Here is a 23,054-nt window from a genome sequence, read left to right on the forward strand (position 1 = left end):
AAGACAATCCAAGACCGATGTCTTAAATGTTCCCATCACTTGTTCAGGATTGCTTAGCTCTGGACCAGCTGATAGGACTGTGCACCGAGCCTGGATATGCAGCGGCGGGGCTGCAAACAAGTTTCTATCAGAGACAAACCTGCAATTTCCTTCTTTGCCACTCTTTTTGCTGTTGTATATGTTTCCTCTTGGTTTGGTTTTGTTTTGGTTTTTTAAAAAAAAAAAAAAATAAGGGGGGGGGAACATAATAGGATTGCAGTGTCTGTAGCTCTAGCAGCTCTACTAATGTATTCTTCCCCCAAAAGAGAAAACAAATTTTTACACCATTGAAAAGATATCAGAAGCTTTTCCACATTTAAAAATGTCTGTAGCCAACGGGTAAAGTGTTGATCTATGCAATATCTAGTTGCAAGTGCTTTGGTGGTTATTTTCTTTCTCCATGCCACAACTACAAGATTTTTCAAGATTTCTAATACAGTTACTACAGCAAGACACATCACCAATGTCTTGTCTCTAGCTGGTTTGGAATTTCATGTTATAAGCAATGTTTTCAGTGGGGCCTGAAACACTGTGTCTCAATGCTGCGGCTATGTGCTGCACACCATTGCTTAGTATTTAGAATATAGTTGTTGGAGTAGTAGCTACTTAAACCCACAGAAATAATTATAAAGACCATGGAGTAACTTTATTTTAGTAAAATTATTTGAAGAAATAAAATAATAGAGCATTACACTGGAAAACTACAGGAGATCAAAGAATTTAAAAAATCCACCAAGTGAAGGGTGGTAATCCATCACTAACTTGGACAGGGATAGTTATCTCTAAAATCTGTGGGGAATAGAAGAGCGAATATCATGTGATGATGCGAAACTCATTTCTTAGATACAGACTGGAAAATACCACTGGGAAATGGTAGAGCTCAAATGTTCTTGAGTGTCATAGAAACTTGATTTCTCAAGCAAATGGGGAGTGAGTCCATGAAGGAAGATGCTATTTTAGGCCCAGTAGGTAAGGACCTGCTAGAAGGACACGATATTGAAACTAATCTTGAACTGAGTGAACTAATCCAGTTTATGTTAAACTGCAGGAGGGACAAATGTAGATCTTTGTCTAAGGCTTCGAATCACAGAACAGCAAACTTAGAGAAACAGAGGAAATTCATGAGGTTGACTGGACAGAGGAACCCAAAGATTACTTTTACCCAGAGATTACTTACTGAAAGAAACTAGCAAAAGAAATTACAATTGCCAAAGCAAAGATTTGTTCAAGGTGCCCTGTGCCTAAGACACTCTATAGCGAAAGGAGAAAGGTGGTGATGCTGGTAGCCTTAGGCCTACTTGCCTGACCTTACTATGTGCGTGAATTCCTCCATGAGAAAATGACTGTGAGCTGCCAGCAGGAGTGACTGTGGAAAAGGCTTATGTGAGTCTATGATGCACAAAGTGGGGTATTTTTAGTAGAGAGAGGGAAGTATTATCATGGCTTTACTAAGGACCATTGTTTGGAAAATTATGCCCAGTTCTGGTGACTTACAATCAGAAAAGCTTGACTCAGGTTGCCACAGGTGCAGAAAAGGAATACTGGTGTGGCAGGGTGCAGAGATCCCATTGAACGGGAGCTGCAAGCAAGCAAGCTTGGCTTCCTTAACTAGTCAAATGAAGCCAAAACAGTGAGATGATTCACATAAATACATTCAAACAGTAAATATCAAGGAAGGAGAACTATTTAAAGAATTATACTAGCATGAGGGAGTATGGTTATAAATTGGTCATGAGAACGCTTGGACTGGAAAGCTTTCTAACCATTCCAGGAGCAAACAAACAGTACTCTAGACACAAGCACCTAGATTATTTTAAATTGGGACATGATACTTTGGTGTTTCCAAGGGACATTTAAATGGGACCAAGTTGCTGACCTTTGGCACTGTACTTCGACCATTCCCGAACTTCAGGGTTTCTTCTGGTCCTCTAACTCCATCTGTATTTGGCTTGTAAGGGTTTTTTCAACTGCTTCTGAAGCACTGGAAATTAGTCAGAAACAGGATGTAGAAAGGACACTGGTGACATTAAATCATCAGGTGGTTTGTGGTGAATCTTGCTCACAGGCGTACGGTTGAATTGATTGCCAGATTTGGGTCACAACAAAAGTTACTCCCTCAGGTGAGCCTGGCAAAGGACTGTTACGCCTTTTTTTCCCCTGCCACTTTCTCAGAATCTTCTGGGAGATTTCTTTTGTAAATATCTTGTTGCAGGGGTATTGGTTATAGTCTTCTGTGATACCCTGCTTGAGAAATTTGTTTTTTTACTGCCACTCAAGTTTTATACCTGATACTGAAAAGTGGTTTGCAACCCTTGATGAGTGGGGGCTGCAGAAAAGGTATTCTGTGAGGCGTCCTCAACAAAACGGGCAATGGGTAGTTGTAGAGAGGGATTGTTTTCAGTCCTATCACCTTCCTAAAAGTGGCATCAACAGGTTATTTTTAATGCTGGAAGTAAACCTGAGAGGGAGAGAGAGAGAGGGCAGCACACCATTGTTTCTTGTGTGAATTGGCTTATTGCAGTTAACAGTCATTCAGCTGAACACCTTTAGTTGGTAATGATACAGTACATCCCTGTTAGCCCTGCTGATTCAGGTGCAGTTTGGCACTGGTTCTGTACATAATGCTAACTCTAAGCATTGTGATTCGTGTGCACTGTGCGTGCCCTCTCTGCAGTTTCTGCAGAAGGTGGTTATGTTTTGTTCCTAATCAATACCTATTGTGGATCTGAGCAGGACCTAGAAGGTTTCTGCATATCTGGCACTGAGGCAGCTTCTTGACTTGCAGCTTCCTCATCCTATGCCTTGGATTGAAGATGCTTATTAACAGAATAATAAAATCATTACATTTATATTCCTTTTTATTGCTGAAGCACAGCCCAAGAGGACCTGTATCATGGGAATACACATTCATTTATTGCATCTTATACATGAGATAAAGATTCCCCGGGGTTTATTTCAACAGCTACTAAGCAATAATGTGCAAACATGATAGCCCACTTGCTTAAGGAAAAAGAAGATTTCCTCTGCCCAAGCAATGATTTTCTACTTTAAATTCCTAGAAAGTGATGGCTTTCTAAGTGTCAAGCATTTGAGGTGAAACATTCCCCAAGTCTTTCAGAAGTTAGTTATATATACCTTTATGAGTATGCTATTTGACATTTTTCCTTTCTTTTAAGATAATTGTAATTCCCAAGTCATCTTATAGATCTGCTTCACAGTGGACAAGGAATATTGGTATGGCATATCACAATGGCATCTCAGTAATCTTAGGGCCTTCTTACTCTCTTGTTGAGACTATTAAAAATATATTGAGGTCCCCAGGTTCCCCTACCATCGACTGCCATTGTGCCCATGCCAAATTGACTTTGGAGTCAAATGAAATTTTTGAGTGCATGTCAGTGGATTTCCAGAGGCTTGTAAAATGGTTCACATGAATTCTAAGCTGTACCTGGAAAAACAGACATGATATGGTTACACAGCGGGGAATTACTAGAGCACAGAAATGCTTCAGCTGTATGTCTGTCTCTCAGGATGGCTGCAAAATCAGAGCTGTGATGGGAAGAGTGCAGACTCAGCAAAACCAGCTCTCTACCATATGGAGATTTCCCTGTGACAGCTGAATCTGAATATAACCGGTAAAAGTATCTTAAAGGCTGCTTCGTGCCTTTTGAGCAGCACAAAGCAGCTTTATCAGGAACAAGGATTTGGTCCAAAAGTTTTCCCCAGACATAAAATGTCAGGTATTATACTAGTTTGTAACTAACTGCAAGGATTCTGTTGAATATCTGGCAAAGTAAAAGGCTGACATGAATATAACAGCTGTATTGATTTATCCAGATACCCTCATTTTCTGGATGATACATCTATTTCTGAAAATATCCTTAGGATCTTTTCTCCATCAAGAATCTCAGAATCTAATCATATAAGAGGGAAAAGCCTTACCTAATATTGGCAGAAAGACCAGATAAATATACTTCCAATGCTGAGAATTGTTCATTATTGTAGAAATTGTTATTGGCTCTTCACAGTAATCAATAATAGCTGTTTCTTCAGGGTGACGTAACTATTTTTACTTTCACCTTTTCTGCATGTAGTCATGGGAACACAAACCAATCTGTGAGAATCAGGCTTGGGAACAATTTCAGCATTTGAGGTGGCTGGGAGGTGGTCATTGAGTCTCATCACTTCCCTGGCTTCCAGCTTAGCTGTCTGCCTTACCTCCAGTACCATCAGCGCATCAGAACACATTTTTTTTTCCACTTGTGCCAGTTGAGAGGGGTTTTTTTCCCCCTTTTATTGACACTGCTCCAGCAAGTTCTAAATGGAGGTTTCAGAGTATTCTTCAAGGTTGTTTGAGCCTCTGGGTGTTCTTTTATTAGAAGTAAACTGTCTACACAAGATGCATTTCTAAACCCTGAAATACTCTGTCCTGACTTCACATGCAGCCTGACACAGGCAGACCTACCAGGCTTCAGTACCAAAGAGATTACCATGAGATGGAACCTCTATGTTTGCTACGTGGTAATGCCAGCAGATTTCTGGAGAGAATCCAGTCAGGAGCAATCATCATCTATGGAATAGTTGCTCTAGAAACCTAGAGACAACACTTCTCTTGTCTACTATAGTTCCCTCGGGAGCTGTAGCTGATAAAGCCAACCCTGATTCCCTTTGTTAAATCACACGGATCTTGCCCTCCGTGTAAAACAGAGACTGTTGTGCGACTGAAGGATGTTCTGTTCCATATCTAGTTCTTACAGACACAGTTTTGGGACTTCCTTCATGGCATTAACAATTCCCCTTAACATATGTCCAGCCCTTAACATATGTCCACAAGTGTTGGATCCAAGACATGCATACCTATATAACGGTATAATGTCCTTCTGTCTCTCTGGCTTTTACTATAAAGCTTGTAGCACCTCGTTGGTCTACCTCTTACTACTCAACAGTTTTTTCCACTATTCTTAGCAATTTTCTCATCTTGTATCGTAAATGGTAATTCAGATTTTCAGTTTCCCAGGTACCAATCATTCTGCCTCATGATAGTATGCATAAAATGTGGTAACTAGAGAAAAATAATTACCCAGCTGTTTGTCTGAAGATATCTCTTAGCTGGATTCTACTTAACCACCTGAGTCTTCAGAGTTAGAAGAGGAAGGAAGATCATCATATTCACTGACTGATATTTAGAATAATTTCACTTTTGCCTGTAACTTTTTATCATGGGGTTTGGGGAGTTTTCTGCCCTATGCATATGAAGAAAGTGACAAAAAGTGCTCCAAGTGGTATCAGGATGAGAGTGGCTGTCTTGGGATGCAAACAACTGACTGTCTCTTAGCACCCCCCACATACTGCATAGGTGAGAGTCCTAAGAACAGGTATCTGATTTAAATGTATCTTCAGGGAAGCATGATTATATTCAAATGTTTTCTTTCTGAGTTTCAGTATTCTCTGTATCAAATATGTTCAGTTTTCAAGTAAAAAAAGTAAAATCTAAATGCTCTCAGGACAATTTCAGCCTAGCCCCTAAGAATCAAGCTTCCCTTCTTCTTCCCCCTCACCAGTTATGATGAATGCTTTGCAAACCACATTATACCCTAATCAGCATTTGCATAATCTTTACTATCTCTATGACTGCAGCATGACAGGGTTATATATAAGCTAGACAGTAATTAAAGGGAGCTAGAAAGAACCCAGCTCCAACAATTAGCATAAAGGAGTAATGACTCAAGAGCACATAGACTGAGGAGAAAAACTGAGAAGGAATAGTGAGTTGGCTATGCAGGGTAAGTCTTCTAATGAGCCTGAGAGATGTAGGATGGTAGAACTGCTAGTACAGGGACAAGGAAAGAGGAGGCCTCCCTGTCTAAGGAAGACCAGTGCCAGTCAGCTGCCCGATAGCTGTAATGAGCTGTGGATCTTCCATGTATGGCATTTGGATAGACCTACCCTGGTACAGTAACTACCTTGAGTTTCTAATCATGCAGGACTATTCAGACTTCTGATGCAGACCCACAACAAGGCTTGAGCAGCAAGAGGAATCCAAACAGACCTGCTGGACATCATGTCTTGGACTATTGGATACAGTCTTCAACTATCCCACTTGAAGTGCTAAGGCTTGAACAACTGGCCCAAGCCAGAGTTGACCTATAGATGAATCCTGTATATTTTATAACTGATAACCATTGTGCTAGTGGGTATATTGTACTAAGTTATAACAAACCAGCTATGCTGATGTAAAAAGCATTTAAGTGTTGTAGCATTGAAGCCTGAACAGGCCCTGAGCCGAAGCTGCTAACTTAGTATGTAATCATTAAGAAAATATGTATGCTCACTAGTGAAAGATGCAGTTTAGACAGAATATATGCAATAGTGAGGATGAAATGCTGAGAGAATGTATCCAACTTTCCTTTCTCAGCCTTGTTCAAGGCTGAGAACCCAAGTATTTGGCCTTGTTAGAACCTCCCTTGGGGGGGTGGGGGGTTGGGGTGGATGTCCCTGCCCTGAGCCCTGGCCAGGCTTTGGGTAGAATCCAACAGGAGAATGAAACTAGATATTTTTCACTCAAAACAAAGGTGCCAGCTATTCTGGCTTGTCGATTTCTGTTATATAAGGCTGGACCCACTCGCAGCGACTTTGGAAGCCTCACCTACGGGTGGACACACCACATAGGACTTTTCACTTGCCGGGACAGGCTCTGCAAATCCTCGCTGTAGCTGGGGCTGCCCAGCAACTGCGGGTCTGGAGGATGGTAACATATGCAAGTGGTAACATATCTTTCTTAATCACTATTCCATCTTTCGTGTAGTAATGATTTGATGCATTACCCTATTTGTTTGTTTTAAGTGCCTTATTCTGCCTTTTCTTACTGCATGTTTTCTGTATTACTCTGTTACATTATTTAATAATACGCCTACTCTTTTCATTCTGGTGTCTGAGTTTAATTAGTATCCTTAATCAGCAAAACACCACTGTAGAGGCTGCTGTTTTGGTACTGGGGGGATAACAGAAGTTCTGTTGGCACCAACCCCCACAAGAGCCATATCCACTGGAGAAAAAGCCCCTCCTTCTCTTCTAGATGCTGAAAGACCTGTTGTTGAAGTGGTGAAATAGCTCAGACCCTGCAAAGAGCTAGAAGTATTAGAAAAATTCCTTTGGAGCCTTCAGATGATTGGGAAGGAGTGTGCCTGACAAAACTGGCTTGAAGAGTTTCCACAAGAAATGAGTGAGCTACTGCTGTCAGCAGTGGTCATCTGCTGTAGCCATGGGATGGTGTATCAGTCAAAGGCATCTCCCTGCAGAAAAATGGACAAAGGATGATAACACATTTGCTGTAGCTGCCCACATGACAAAAAAAAAAAAAAAGAAAGAGCTCCCTTGAAACTCAGGGGAGATGCTTAGGTTGAAACTCTGTAAAGAACCATTGGAGCAGCGGAACATGCATGGAGAGATCATCTGATCACTTTACAGGACACACCCAGTAATCTGCTGCCAGTGTGGAAAACAAGGACTCTTTGCAAGCAAAAAGAGATATGCATGTATTTGTTGATAAAAACAGATAATAATAGAACAGAACCTGTTGTCAAACTGCAGGCAGGTTCAGGCAATCTTGTCCTTTTAGCAGATGTAGACAAAGCAGCCCCAGAATATTCTGAGTGCAACCCTCTCGCTTTAATAATAGCAGACAAATGTCATCAGGTTTGAGGACAAGGGGCTGCCATGTCCAGCCTCAAATGGAATAACTGAATTCTCAGGATCCCTAGCGAGATGGGACAATGGGACTTCACCATTCATAGGTCACACCACAACCGTTCCCAGGTTTCTCACTTTTTCATTCTTCCTGGATTATATCCCAGAGAGATAAAAGCCCATATCTGATCCTGTACCACTTTCCTGAGCTCAGTCTTCAGTGTCTGCTCTAGCCATTGAGAAAAGTGCTTCCACATCTGGAACTAAATGCTCCCCTGTTGCAGACAGATGAGAGTTAAAATGCACAAAATCTAATGTCATCTTTGTACTGATCTAAAACTTGCAAAAAAAGTTGCAAAAGTTGGCCTCAAGTCTTATCTGAGGTATAGTAATTTGTCTTTGTGCAATCACTGCAGAAATAAACCCACGTAATTCAGAGCAGAAGGAGGCCCCAAACCTCTCCTGGTCTGTTCAAGATAATACACAGTCATAAGACCAAAAATCAGTATCCCTCCCTCCTTCAGCTTCCCCGAGGTATCAGGAAACATTCTGATCTTAGATTCAAAGTGGAAAGCTGTGGTATTTGCTCTAACTTTCCTGGAGTTATTCCCAATCCATACTGTGGTAACAGACTGTCGACTCAGCTGAGATCAGAACTTTTTTTTCTTTAGCTGAGCCTCCCATTTCAGTGGTTGTGGAGAGAAGGTGGCAATCTGCGTGTTTCCCTGGAGAAGAAGTTATTTCGAATGGTATTGCTGCTAAAGTATAGCTTTGCCTCTTTTATATACTTCAGGAAGTTCTTTATTTGTAAGAAGGGCATACCTAAAACTCAGACACCTCTGAGGAGCTACAAATTGCCAATTTGCACTATTTTTATCATAAGTTTTGGGATATTTGGGGCTTTTTCCTCAAAGTACCAGCTCTTGGAGTGATGTGATTATGTGAGAAACTCTAATTTTTCTTTCATTTAAACAAAACGGCAGTAATTTTCTTGCTCTCATGCTTGTAGACAGAAAGCTTAAAAATATAACCCGAGTACAGTGCAAAAGGCTCAGGAATCAGAAGGCAAAGCAAAATGAGTTGAACATATATTCATTCCTAAACATTATAATTAGATGTCCATGTCATAATATTTTTTTTTTTTAAAGATCTGACTCATGATCTTTAAATGATTCAATTTGGCAATACCATATAGATTCACTGTGCTCTTGGATAAAATTCTTTGTCACGCTGAAGGCTAAACTGAGCCAAGACTAAGTTCACTATAAACAATTACATGTATTGTCTATTCTTGGCTTTTTAAAAACATCATCTACTCTTTAGAAAAGCTCTATAACACAATGAAGACTAAAGCTTTCATCTAGCCAAACCCCAGTATATGACAAATATAAAATTTGAAAAGCACAACAGAAGCTAATAAAACTTGAAATAGGTGGGATTTATTTATTTAAATTGTAACTTTTCCCATACCCACCGGGCCACAGTCTGTTCTGGGTTACACTAGGGTAAACTCTGAGTAAATCCTGTGATCTTATCTGACTTTATTGGTCACAACTAATATATTTTGCAGTGAATTGATATCAGTTCTGCTAAGCATATTTGTCATTCCATTTCTAGTTCCAGCATTTACATAAAAATCTAGTAAGAACAGTGTGACAGGGGAATTGAGAAAGTACTAAAATTAAGCCTATGTATGCAACTTCAGTTTGACTTATATCCCTTATGCCCTGCTTCTGAGAATTAATTCTGAAGCCTTCAATGGTGTGATCACATTTTTTCCACAGGATCTGCTACCTCTCCAAGTAACAGATCACTTTGTTGGGGTTTAAATGTGAAGTGTGCAGCAAGAGAGATTCCTGCCTTCCAGATCTCTATTTCACTTTAACTTTAAAGAAGTACTTGGAGCCACACAAACCAAGTCCTATAGAAAGTAGGTGAAAATGGGGTATGTATGCACTCAGCTGATAAGGAATCCAAGATTGGAGAGTTTACTATGTTGTGCTTCAGACACCTTGAATGAGAAGAGAAAAGCATGTGGCCTGCAAAAGAAAAATTATTCAGGAGTCATACTTGCAGCCTTCTGATCTATAATCAGAGGGTGTTATCCACTGTGCTACTTGCATGCTGTTGGCAAGGGCTTTGCTTGGACAGATGGACCCTATAATCAAAGTTGAAAGAGGAATAATGAAATTTATTTCTAAAACCCCACCTAACTTTTCCCCAAAATAACAGACCAAAATGAAACTCTCACCAGGCTGATATGAAGATGAATTGAGTGTTTGTGTAGCCCTCAAGAACAGTAGTGATGAACACTAGAGAAAATGTTAGGACTTGAGCTACCATATCACTGATAAAAAATAAGAGGAGTAGAGGTCTTACATGGTAACTCTCAAACCCTCCAAGCCAAGAGCACCTATCCCTCAAACTCTCTTTTAAAATCCTCTTTACTGCCTAAAAGAATCATCCCAATGGGATTCAAAGGGCAGAAAAGAAAGATGTACCAGAGAAAAACAAATATCTGGCATCCTTACTTAGGAGGAAACAGATAGCTTTTAGAACAAGACTGAATAACACAGAATAAAATATGTAGAGGACCACACATTAAATAAAACAAAATGACTAATGGATCCTCTGTCCATTTTGCGTACTGAAGAAATTCAAGTCCTTTGGAAAGAATAGTATTTCACTAAGACATCATTATAATGCAGTCTTTATTCTGTCATTTTTCTGCGTTGTCTGAATTTCTGAATCACCTGAACTTCAACCTCATTGTTACTCGTACATGTAGATTTCTAATTTGGGGTGAGGGAGAGGAGAATGAAGACATTTTTTAAAAATATATCATCTGGAATCATTCATATTCTTATGCTCAGAAAGGAGACTCTTTAGGTCCACTCCACAGATTTCTACCACTTGACCTAATGGAGTATCAACGCACAGTAGTACAATGCCATGTGCCCTGGAAGGGAGAGGTCCTCTCCTGCTATCACAGCTTCACTGCTATTTACTGACAGCAAAACAGGGAGGCTCAGCAGCCTGAATGCCTTTCCATGCACTGATAGGGGTATCGCATATATTCATGGACATTCCCCTGAAATGGACCTTTCTGTGTCAGTCTTTTCCACATCCCTACTTCCTCTCATGCTGTTCACATTTCCCATTGTTTTAACTTCACTCTCCATTGCTCAGGGATCACATCCTCATCCCAGCCTCTTGATGGCATCACTATAAACTCCATCTCTGGATTTTCCATCCAAGTACTGTTCACTTTCCACACTGTCAATGCCTTTACACCAAGGACCAGCCATCTTTTAATCAAGTTCATTCCTGTTTCTCCTCCCTATTGCTTATACAATTTCCCTTTCTCTCTCTCTCTCACCTCTAGGCCTGTGCTTCACACCAGGGTACCACTGTGAAACCTTGGCCAAAAGAATCCCTAAGGCAGTTTTACTGAAGACTGTCATGCTGCAGTCTGAGCTCTTGTTGATGGTTGAACACTGCAAGAGCCATAGAACACAAAGTCTTGAAATACCATAAAAATACATGCAGAAGTAACGGTCAGTATGTTTGTAATTGAGGTTCACAATTTCAGTAGTCCATCATGCAGTGCACTTCACAGAACATGCACATTTTAAAATAGTTATAGGAGGGCCCAGGAAAACTGAAAGCTGTCTGGAACTGCAGGTTCCAAGACTCAAGCACTTTAACATGTGCTCTGGTCTGCTTAAGGGATCAAAGGAAGGAGGCTAATTAGGAACAATACCCTCTTTCCTGCAAGGCTAGACTTGGTTTTACAGCCCAAATGGAATGGGAGGTGTGGTTGGTCTGGTGAGGATATTTATTAAATGTGAAGTAAAGCCAGAGACTCAGTCCATCCTACACCCTTATTAAAAAATTAGGTAAAAATCACAAAATCCCTAAACTCCTCACAGTATATCAAAGGCCTTTCCTCACTGAAGAAGGTAAACTGGTTTGGAAATCTAAAATTCACATAACTTCTGAAGAAAGAAAAAACAAAAAAACCCAAAACAGAACACCACAGATAATTTCACCCTGAAGCATTGAGACACACTTGCAAGTAAAATGATCAGAGCAAATATAGCATGTCCTGAAGCCTTCAAAGTGATAGCAATAACACACTTAATATACCAGTGTCAAATTTTTATGTCCTTGGTGTAATCCAGTAACAACTGGAATAAGACTGATTTTTGTCCTTAAGGTCATATGTCTCTTTTCCCACAGTTCAGAGAAACCCAGCTGTCTGGAATAAAGTTTTGAGGGGACAAAGACAGAACAAGACTAGGCATGACTAGCTAAATTATTAGGGATGGTATGGGATGCTGAGACTCAGATAGGTGCTGTAATATCTGGAGTTATTCTCCTCCTTTCTCCCCCTCAAAAATCTCTAATTATTTCATGCAGCAGAGAAAAGCTTCAAAAGGTCTGCAGGGTCTTCTCTGCCAGCACAGTTCCAGCTATGCCTGGATGCTCTGCTGATAGACAGAAGGTGAATGGATCTCTTTGTCAAGTGCTCTAACCCCTGCCTCTTGTGTCATCTCCAGCAGCTGACACAGAAACAACAAAAACAACAACAACAAACAGACTAACACAATAAGGCAAAGTTTCAGGCATTGTGAATTTTGAAAGGAGAAAGGCACTGCCTGGTGGCATGCAGTAAGAAGTCTATGGCACAGAAAGGGATAGATTTAAAGCTTTGGTCAGATGGCCTCTTGCAAATATAACTGTGACAGCATAAGGAATTAGCTCCTTGTCCTTCAGCTACAACTCCAGCGCTGAAAACTGTTGCTTTCCCTTAGCAGGGTTGGCGGAGTTGCTCGTGACATAACTCATCTGTTTCAGTGCAATAACTAGGTGGTCAGACATTGCACTGGAGCAGAGGGGCACTCAGGTGAAGCATTCAGCTGTGATAATGGTAACCTCGGACAGAGATGTGATGAACTCAAATAGCTGAAAGGACGATCATGTCTTTAATTTCTGCAGCCTCTTCTAAAGTGGCAGTGTATATCCAAAGATGTCTCCACTTTTCAGTGACTCCTCTGGACAATTTTCGATAACTGGCATTTCAGCATAGTGGCTTTTGTGAATCCCCTTCTGATGTTACCTTACCATTGCCATACACTGGGGGACCAAGGGGTCTACCACAGATCTGCAGATCCTGCTGTGGCTGGTGTGTAGCTGTGTTCTGATTGCCCCACCAGTAGGGAAATTCTCCCTTTACAGTGAATAAATGCACTAACAGTTCAAAGGCACTAGTAAAAGACAGGAAGGAGACCACAAGGATTTCTTTCCCATATTATTCTTGCCACAAAGTTAGTCAAGCTTAGCCAAGAGTCACTTGTATCGAAAGAGAACATCCTTTAGCTAAAACATTGTTGTCACTGTTACATGATGGTGCAAATAATAACTTTAAATATACCTTTAGCAAAATAAAACTAGTAGCAGCAGAAAAGCATAGAGATGCCAGCTCATGCCTGCCCAGTCTTCAACATCCCCAGACGTGCACAAAGCCAGCAGGCTGCCTTTTGAACCTTGAATGTTTTTACTATCGACTGACTTTGTTTTTGCCCTGTCTCCTGCCTCCCTCCCTCGTCATCACTATGGTGACTACTGTATCGCAGCCTGTCTCCTAGCCTTTGAAACTCTCTCTCTCTCTTATTCATCCTTTCTCCCTTAGCATCCCTTTTCCTTTCGACCCAATCCTGCCCTTTAAATGATAGGATCAGCTCTGGACTGTTGCTGAAGTCATCCCAGCTGTCCAGCCTGTCCCTGCTGCGTGCTTGTCTCATTGCTCATCAATCATCTCCTGAATTACCTCGGTTTGCCAAGCAACATTTTAAGGCAAACTGAAATAAGCAACAGTTCACCTTGAAACACACTCTCCCAACTGTGGCAGCCAAAGAGCTGACTGACAAGCAGCTGTACAACAAAAGGGGGGAAACAAATGTCCTAAGGTAAACTTTCCTTTCTCTTAAAACAGTCTCTTCAATAAATACAGGTAATGAATGCTCATCCATCTTCCTCTTATTGATTTAATCTTATGTCAAACCTACCTTTTCACATATTCTGGAAGAGATCCTGTTTTCCTCCATGTGTCACCTAACATCACCTAGCACAGCGACTGATAGGAGCAGAGTTCAGGGATGATAACGAGCTGTGTTGTTTCTGATGCCAGACACAGCCCCAGAGGCTCGGAGGTGCTAACTCAACTTCAGCTTGGTAAATGAAGTCTAAGGCTTCAGGCAGAGCATCTCAGCCTTATGTATCCTCCTTAATATATTGAAAAAGAAAGAAAACATTAAAAGCATTGGATATGCAAAGGATCAAGTAAGGCTGTTACTTTTAACACTCCTTATTTCCTTTTCCATTAGCTTTTATCCCAGTTTTCTATAGAAATAAGGCTTATGAGATCAGCTGGATAATGCACGTCTCTTCCTTCCCCCATCTTCTTTCCCCCATTAGCCGGTCTCACCGGAATTTAATATAGAAAGTAAAGTTCTTCAGAGTTAATTAAATTCTTATGAGTTTTATAAAAACCAGTGGCCAGGAAGCAGAGAGCATGGTTTGGACCTCCCAAGGCTGACCTCAGATGATGTTGCTCCTATCATCCAATTTCTCGAATATCACTTGACTTTAAAATAATTGGCTGAAGTGGGAATGTTGTGAGGGAAAAGAAAGGGAAAGTGTAGTGTTTTAGTGAGTACACATGATGTACTCAAGTCACGCTATATGTAACAGCCACTGTGGTGCCATTGTGATAAAGGCCAAACACAGGAGCCCTCCTGGCCATACTCAGATAGCAGGCTGAGAGCAGGCAGTAAAGGGAAGCAGACAGGCTAATGCAATGCCAAAAAGTTGGGGGGGGGGGAAAGGAAACCTCATGTAGTTGTGTAACTGTAGCCATACCAGTGGGACCATCAAGCTTCTCCTGAGCAGCATGGCTTATGGTCCAGACAAGAACTAACCAAACCCTAATCTAAAGGTCTGAAGTCTAACTTAACACAAGCCGTGAAAGGATATTGGACATTAGGGATATGTCATCCAGGAAATGGCTAAATATAGCTTTACATGAAATGAACACAGGGTGCTGACAATGACTGCCATGAACGTGCAACCTTAGGATAAGGATGAAAAATTAATCAATTAAAAATGCATAATAGGAGATAGCAGCCACCGAGGAAGTGCACTGCACAGTACAAAGGGCTGATTGAGTACCAGGCAGGAGTAGCTGTCGCTCAGTTCTTCTACCTTTAGTTGCCGTGCCACATGGGCCCTGGTACTGGTGTTACAGCTACTGTTCCACCCCCATACCGAGAGCAGCTGTAGTCCCTGCGGTGCAATGGCAGACAGCAGGATAAAGAGATTCCCTAGCAGGATTATGGCCAGTGGACAAATGGTCAGCCGTGAAGGAGGACTGTTGGTGGGTCCCATCTCTGGAGCACAGCTAGTTCTGGAGGGCCTGTTGTGGTTACTGGGCATATGAGAGACCTGGAGACATCACCGGCTGTTGGGGAGTGGGGTGAGGTATCACCCCACTTCCCCTGGTGTTCCTCATGTACTGGGAGTTATTTCTGCTTGACTGCAGCCTTCCTGCTATTTATGGTTACAACAGCAGGTTGCATGGCCCTGCAAAGAGAATAACAGTCATGTCAAGGGAAGGGATGGGTTAAAAAGGAGAAGGAAATGACAAGACGAGCTCAAAAGAAACCTGGAGCAGCAGAAAAACAAGGAAGCTGTAATGTGCAGGGAAAATGGAAAGGAGGAGGAAAGCCAGCCAGCTAAAGGCAGTGGAGCAGCCATGGGGAGGCAAGGAAGGCAGAGTGGCTGAAGAATGTGGAAGTCACAGAGCACAGTATCATTTATGCTTTATGCAGAGATAATAGTAGATTCGAGTATAATTAACTTAAAAGTCAATACTGCCCTTTACATGATAGGAGCATAGATCTGCAGAGAAACAGGCTTCATTATTTTTCCTGCTTACAGAATGACCTACTGTCAGGGAAAGTCACTCTTTGGCTGGCTCTTGTAAGGTACTGGAGGTGACAACAACTGTCCATTTTGTCAAAAAGGGAAAAGGTTATTTTAAATGGGCCAGAGCAGATGTTGTTTTCTTTTGTTCCTCCAGAGGAAAAAAAAAAAAAAAAGACAAGAGCATACAAATGGAGAGTGAGAGGGAAGAGCTGCAGAGACGGAAAACAGTGTGGCTGTTGTGGTGCTGACTCTTCCTCTCCTTCTCATTGTGAAAGAAAGGGCACAGCTCATGCTCTTATCATTTCCTCTGAGATGATTTGTACCAGCGTATGGCTGTTCAGGGCACTGCTCAGCCCTTCTGAGCACCCTTGCAGTACTCTAACAAAAATGCAATCTTGGCTGCCTGATCCAGACTTTGAAACAGGGGCACAAGCAGACAGAGGAGAGAAGAGGAAACAGGGAGAGGGAAGAAAGAAAATAAGAAGCCCAACCAGGTGGAAATTAAGATTTCAGTCAGATCCTTTCCTTCAGTTTCCCTGACTACATAATTTTTCTGAGAGTAAGTGGAAGAAACCTATCTTAGTAACTTAGTGGTTTCTGGGATTCAAGAAGAGTCTGGGCAGGGAAACCCTGATGATTAACAGCTTCCCCAGAAAACTGTCCTAGTGCCCACTGCAGACCCCAAATGGGCAGAAACCCCACTGACTCATCAGTTTATCCTTTATTAATGACCTAGTTTACCACATGAATTTAACAGAACCCTGAGTCTGTGACAATACACCTTTGCTCCAATCAATTTCATGTATTTTTAATATTTTCATTACTTTTAGTTTTAAAAACTCTTGTGTGAAGGACTGAGTTCAACTCTGTGTAACCCCAAATATCTTAAAGGTGCTGATTTCCACATTTTCACCCTGCTTTGTTAAACCAAAATCAGTCCTGTTTTAATTTCATGTAGTGGAATGTCACAACCGCAGTGGTTCAGGAGTTCCTGCACATCCTGAGCTCCCATCCCTGCTGTAGGGATGCCAGGGAGGGTGGGCACAGCGCCGCCAGGACGCTGCTCAGCTGTCACATTCTAACCCTCTGCAGTGTGCAAGCTCCCAGAAAGTGGTCACTTCTTGGAAGATAAGCTCTCATGAGCAGGACTGGGCTGCAGCAGAGCCCCCATGGCCAGTGCTGGGAGGGGAGCAGGCACCACTCACATCCTGCTTCCACGCTTTCACAGGGACTCAGGCAGGGAGCCCACAGTGTTATTGCTCTGGCTGGCACCATGGCCATCCCCAGCCACTGTTCTCCCTATATGTGGAGGGATAAGCAGCGCCATGCTCAGTGCATGAGCAAAGGTCTACTGAAATGCCAGGGAAGGGATTGCAAGACTCCTGAGAAAAAAGCAGGCTGCTATTCCCAGATGCCCTGGACAGAAAGAAAACAGGCAGACCCTCCCTCTGCCAGCACGGCAGCAGTGGCCCCCCTGCATCACGGGTCCCCTCTGTGTCCCACAGCACAGTAGTCGAGGCACTAACGCATGAGAGAAACCAGCCCTGTGTCTGCCAGCCCCTGGAGAGGGTCTGAGCCATGGGGTGCTCTCAAGGCTGTTGTGGCTGTGCTGGACCAGAGCCTTGGCCCAGCACAAGGTGGGACAGAGACATGTTGCAAAACAAAGGAATCCCTTTGCCTTGATTTGCAAGAGATTACAGCTACTGATCTGCTGGATCCTGTCATCTGTGGGAGATGCACAGGCACAGGCTTCGCATCACACTTTTGACTTTAGAGCTGGAGTGCCTCCACACACGCACACAAATTTCAGGTATCCAGTGAATTTTCATTTCAAAACCCAAGGCTCTTCTTTGGGTTAGGTTTTAGCTGCAGAGGGATTTTCAAGATTGTGATTTTCCATTTACTCCTGTGCAGATCTGCCCCTTGCTGCCTGTGTGCTCTCTGCACAGTGGCTGTAACAGCACCCAAGAAAGCTCCCACCACCTGTGCCTGGTATGTTAGGTACGTTTGTGGCATTTTGTTCATTCTGTTGCAGTGTGACAGACTTAGGGTCCCAGCTGCTAATTCCTCTCTTCTGCATTTGAACGGGGCCAGTCCCATCTGAGCCATGGCAGCAGAAATGCTGTAAAAGTACAAATGTAAGGAAAAATGAGTTGTTAAAATATTGACCCTGAAGTACAGAGCGAAGTAAAGAGTCTCCCGAGAAAGCCTTCTTTGCTGTGTTTTATTAAACAAAAATAACTTGGAGACGCCAGAGAGTCCACTATATGCCCAGACCCCGTGAAAAGATGTGATTTTTATTCTTCTCTTGCTGCTGCTCCCTTTACTTCCCCATGAAGGAAAAAGGATAAAAACACCTCCCCAGGTTGGCAGGAGGGTCCTGTTCAGACCTGGGCCCAGGCTCCAGGTGAGGGAGCTGACAGCTGAAGGTGTTCCTGGGTCTGGTGGGGGAGAAGGGACAGGAGCAAAGAAAGCCGGACAGGCTTTCCACATCACACAGTGACCCACCTGCACAAAGCCACATGAAGGACTGACATCTTAAGCTCCAGGACGTTTTATACATCTTAACCTTATGTCAACAAAATTGAAACAGAGCTAAACTGATATTCACCCCCACTCCTTGTAAACTTTCATAACGTGAATTGGTTTGGTCTTTACTTTTGTTCTGGGACCACCACTTTTTTAATAATACAGGCATTGCTTCAAGAGAAACCTTGGGAGCTGAAGGCCTGTTAAAGCTGAGGAACACAGGTAGCCAAAGAGCACACTGGCCCAACAATGCAGCCAGTAGTCCTTGAGAAAAATAAATCATTACTGAACTAGAATCTAATCTTAATAGATTTTTTTATGCAGTTCTTTTAAGGTATGGAGCCTAAGAATTAAACGAGTGTTATCTAGAGGCTAAAGTGTACTGGTCTCTCTAGATTCTCCCCAAGCCCCCAGAGATGACATGTGTGATACTGGGAGTTTATCTGCAAACACTCGCAGAAGGACACCAATTTATTTGAGTCCTCAGGGTCATTTCTTGCCCTTCGTGGAAATACCCATTTTAAGTCTCCTTGCTGTCAACCCCTCAGGCAGCTATTAGTCCCATTCCCAGCACTTGGAGGATCTCTATGAGGAGTGTGATGACAGAAAAAACGGATTGAGGTCATCTAATCCATCTGGTTATCTAGTCCATTCAGGAGGATCAGCTTTATTTTACAGATGTTAAAACCTCAGGACTCTCCCAGACTGCAAGACATTTAGTTGCTAAGCCAGTGTGAGAGGACTGTAAAGCTTTCCTGGAGGATGACTCCTGCAGAGAAAATCTGTACCCCAAAGAGAGCTGCTAGAGCCAGATGTAGAAAGAATAAGGAACAAAAACAGACACAGGGAAGCATCCTGTAATTTCCCTGCCATTGCAACACCTATTGGGAATACAGCACCCACGCAAGTTAAGGCAGCTTTCCAGAGTTGTTGCATCCATGCTGCATGTTACATGAACCCTCAGGATCTCAATTGTTAGCTTCTCACCTTGCATCTGCACAAATGGGAACAGCCAGCCGCACGGTGACTCCTCAAGACCCAGTGTGGGCAACAGGGCAATGTTCATGAAAGCCTCCAAGCCTGCTCAGAAATGCATCTGTCAGCCCAAAGAGAACAAAAATCATGCAACTTTTTGAGAACCTCAGCTATATTAGGACACTGACACAAAGGAGGATTCATCTGCAGCTTAACTTTAGAAGGGTACTTTGAAGAAATGATTTAATACTGTGCTGTATTCAGGATGTTTGGGATGTTAAAGTGAGGTTTGGTCCATTCCTTTATTAAATAAAGGGGTCATTAGTATGTTTTCAAACTACTCAAGCATCAACACCATCTGAGACCTGAAGTGGGAGGTTGGTCTTCCTTTCTCACACATCAGCCAGTCAAACCCAGCCCTTAGCTGCAGTTGTTTAGGTGGAGAGCACGGCAGCTATCTAGTTCTTGATCATCAGATTAAAATAACAGATTTCAAGACAAAGTCCAGGCATGATTTTTGCCACTGCTTTTCAAAATGGACAGCTGCTTCTAGGTCAGTAAAAGCACTTCTTTTTCTCTACCCACATTTTTTTTTCCTAGGTTCTTACCAAATCTTTTTAGCCCTTATATGCAAGAGTTGCAAGAATGATTTTTATTTAGGTGACAGATAGAATGAACATCCCTGGGAGAGCTGGGGAGCCCATGTTCCTACAAACTTTGGCACATGGGTTTCTATGGGCCAGTGTTGCCTGAGACTTTGCAAACAATGTCTGGAGAAGCGAGAGACATGCTGCAAAGGAGCAGATTTCACCCTGGACATGTAGTGTTTCCAAGAAAAGGACATTCTGTTCTCCGCCACCTCTAAAAACAAAACTAATTCTGTCATCTCCATGTTTGTTTTGCTACATCTGATATTTTTAAATTGTTTATTAAATACAGTGGCGATTTAACTGAGTGTTTGTAATAGCATGAGATCTGTGCCATCGGCTTGAGCCAAGAGCCAGAAGGCATGCAGAAAAACTTCCCCCATCATGCTGCCGTTGCCAGGCCGCCACGGCTTTCAGAAAATCCCTTTCCCATCATCCAGTGCTAAACCTCCTTAAAGTGATTCCACCAGCAACAACAACTGGGATGAAACTGCTGTGATAAGTTGTCTCAGAGTGTGAACTCATGCACAGAGGACCTTTCTTTAATTTCACCGTAATTGACAAAAATCATTTTCCAAATCCTATTGTAACCACAATATAGAAAGGGTTCATGTAAAAATCTTCTCTCCTTGCTGCATCTACCAAAGTCATAGGATTTGTGCTGCTGCAGTACTATTGCACTGGAAACTATTATAAGGAAAGCTCATTAAATTTCATTGCAGAAGTGACCAAATGAAATGTGTACAGCAAAACAATTCCAAGGAAAAATCTTAAAAGATCCCATTTCAGGAAAATGAAAATGCAGGGTTTTCCATCTGGAAACCAAAGGGATGACTGTGTTTATGTAGTTCTAATGCTAAAACAAATACCAAAAAATACAGAAATAAGCTTTGTAATAATAACATAAAGTACTTTTAAATTAAGTGACTGCTTACACAAAATACACTAGACAAAACCAATGTTAAAATTACAATATTAAGACATGAATCCACAAAAGGGGAATGCTAAATTAAATCAACTCTTTGCTTAATGCAATTCTCATAAAAACGACACTTTTCCAGCAAGATACCTTATTCCAAGCGCATTCTTTCTGTGTACCAGGCCATAGCGTAAGAATGAACAAGTGATTATTTACACAGTTTAAGTAATGCTCCACATCTCGCATTCACAGATGAGTATGTGGGACTCAAGGCATCCAGCAATACAAACAAGCTACCGGGACTGCATTTCACTATGTTTGTCTCTCTTCCCATCACCCTCCACAGTCCAAAGTTACTTTTGCAGGGGAATTGGGGACATTTACACCCCCCTACCCCATGATTCCCCCCAAACCAAAACCAAACAACAAGCAACAGAAATTGTGTCACCTTTCTTTCCACTGCTGCCTTTCCCCACAGAAAAGACAGGTGGCTGCCTTACCCTGGGGGGCAGCAGGGTTCGTTTCTCATCCTCCTCTCCCACAGCAGAGGTTCAGACCTGACCTGGAAAGCCACATGGACACTGTGAGGCTTGAGGCCACCCATGGGAGATGCACCTTGACAGCACCAGGGGAGACCCTGAAGAGAGAAACAAGTAAGAAGGGTGAAACAAGGACCCCAAGTGCCATGGTTTCACTGAAAGGGAGTTGAAGAGCTGTAATGGATGACATCTCGTCCCTGCTGAGGGTTGAGCACTGGCCTGAGCTACCAGCACTAGAAGTGCTAAGCCACCACTGTAAAGTTCTACCTGGCCCTTGATGGAGCAGTACCTGGCCAGGAGGCGAGGGAGCCTGACCTGAGCCAGAAGGGGATCCCGACCCCCATGGACAAAGGAGCTGGTCTCCAGGAGACCTGGGCATCAAAGCGATGGCAGAGAGGAAAGGGAGCAAAATTGGGACAGAAGTGACAACAAATGCCACTAGGTGCCACAGGAAACAAGACAGGAGTCCAGTGGGAGAAATGTGATGGAGGAAAAGATGAAGGAGGCAAAAATTGAAGAAAAGGGAAAATGAAGGATAGTACTTACTCCATCTGAGGAGGAGGCACTGGCCTCTGGAAGACTCCCACTTAGACAAAGCCCTCCTTCTGTTTCCAAATTCCCCATATAGAAATGTGGACAAAAAAAAATTCCCTTGCGCTCCTGACAAAAGAAATTGGCACATGCCCTATAACAAAAGCTACTGAAGCAAAGTCAGCATTGGCACAAGAACAAATGGGTCTGAGCTGGCCACAAATGCGTTTAAGGTGACAGTGAGAAGCATGGCTCTGGGGCAGCAAAGGGCAGGAGCTTAATTCAGTATGAAACAGAGCTTGATGCATTCATTAAAGGGATTATATAGTGCGATCGCCTGTGAAGACAGACTGGTTTCAACAGTCCCAAAGACCCCCACCTCTGTTCCCAAACCCCACTGTGCTGTCTGCAGCTCACTGTTGACAACCTCGCATGCTTTCATGGACCCAGCAGCACCACACTTCAAGAATAAAGGTGCAAAACAAATTTGAAAGCTATTAATGTAGCACCATAAATATTCATACTCTTACACGGATAGGACCAACATTTTCACTTAGGAATATAGGGCCAATCAAGGGCTGTAAGAGCACATACAGATCCATCCCAAAATAATGCTTTCTGTGCATTTCAGGAATGAGCCTTAACTATACTTAGGGTAAGGAATTTGTCTTCATGTGATGAGCCTGACTTCATCATCTACAAAGGGAGAGGTCATGAGCAAACAGACACTCCTCTCATCTGCAGGGTCCAAATCACCAGTATATTTCATATATTTAAAGTAGTGATCTGGGACCTGTTGCTGTAGTGTCTGGGTGCCTCGCAGTCTGCCTAAAAATAAACAAATATCATTTACTCAAGTGGGTGACTCATAATCATGTACGAGCCCCTTCCAGAGCGAGCGGGTTGGCTGGTTAATTAACTTGAAGTCTGACTAACAGATGATCCTAATACTATCCTCAAACTACTATCAATCCACTTTAATTAACATGTGTAAAAAGGCCAAAGTGCACAAAGCTAGTAAACTAATCTCCCATTCCCTCTTACATCACGTGCTAGAAAAAATTCCCCGTTCTCTCACCAGAATTCATCCCTATTGACAAGAAACACTTGTAGAGCTCTTTCCATCTCACATTCAAAATATGGGCAGAGGGGCAGTTTTTTATCATAGCACCAGCAAAAGCCCTTCACCAAACCACGAAC

The sequence above is a fragment of the Athene cunicularia genome (assembly GCF_003259725.1).
Source record: "Athene cunicularia isolate RWA chromosome 5 unlocalized genomic scaffold, athCun1 chr5_part1, whole genome shotgun sequence".
Classification (NCBI taxonomy): domain Eukaryota; kingdom Metazoa; phylum Chordata; class Aves; order Strigiformes; family Strigidae; genus Athene; species Athene cunicularia.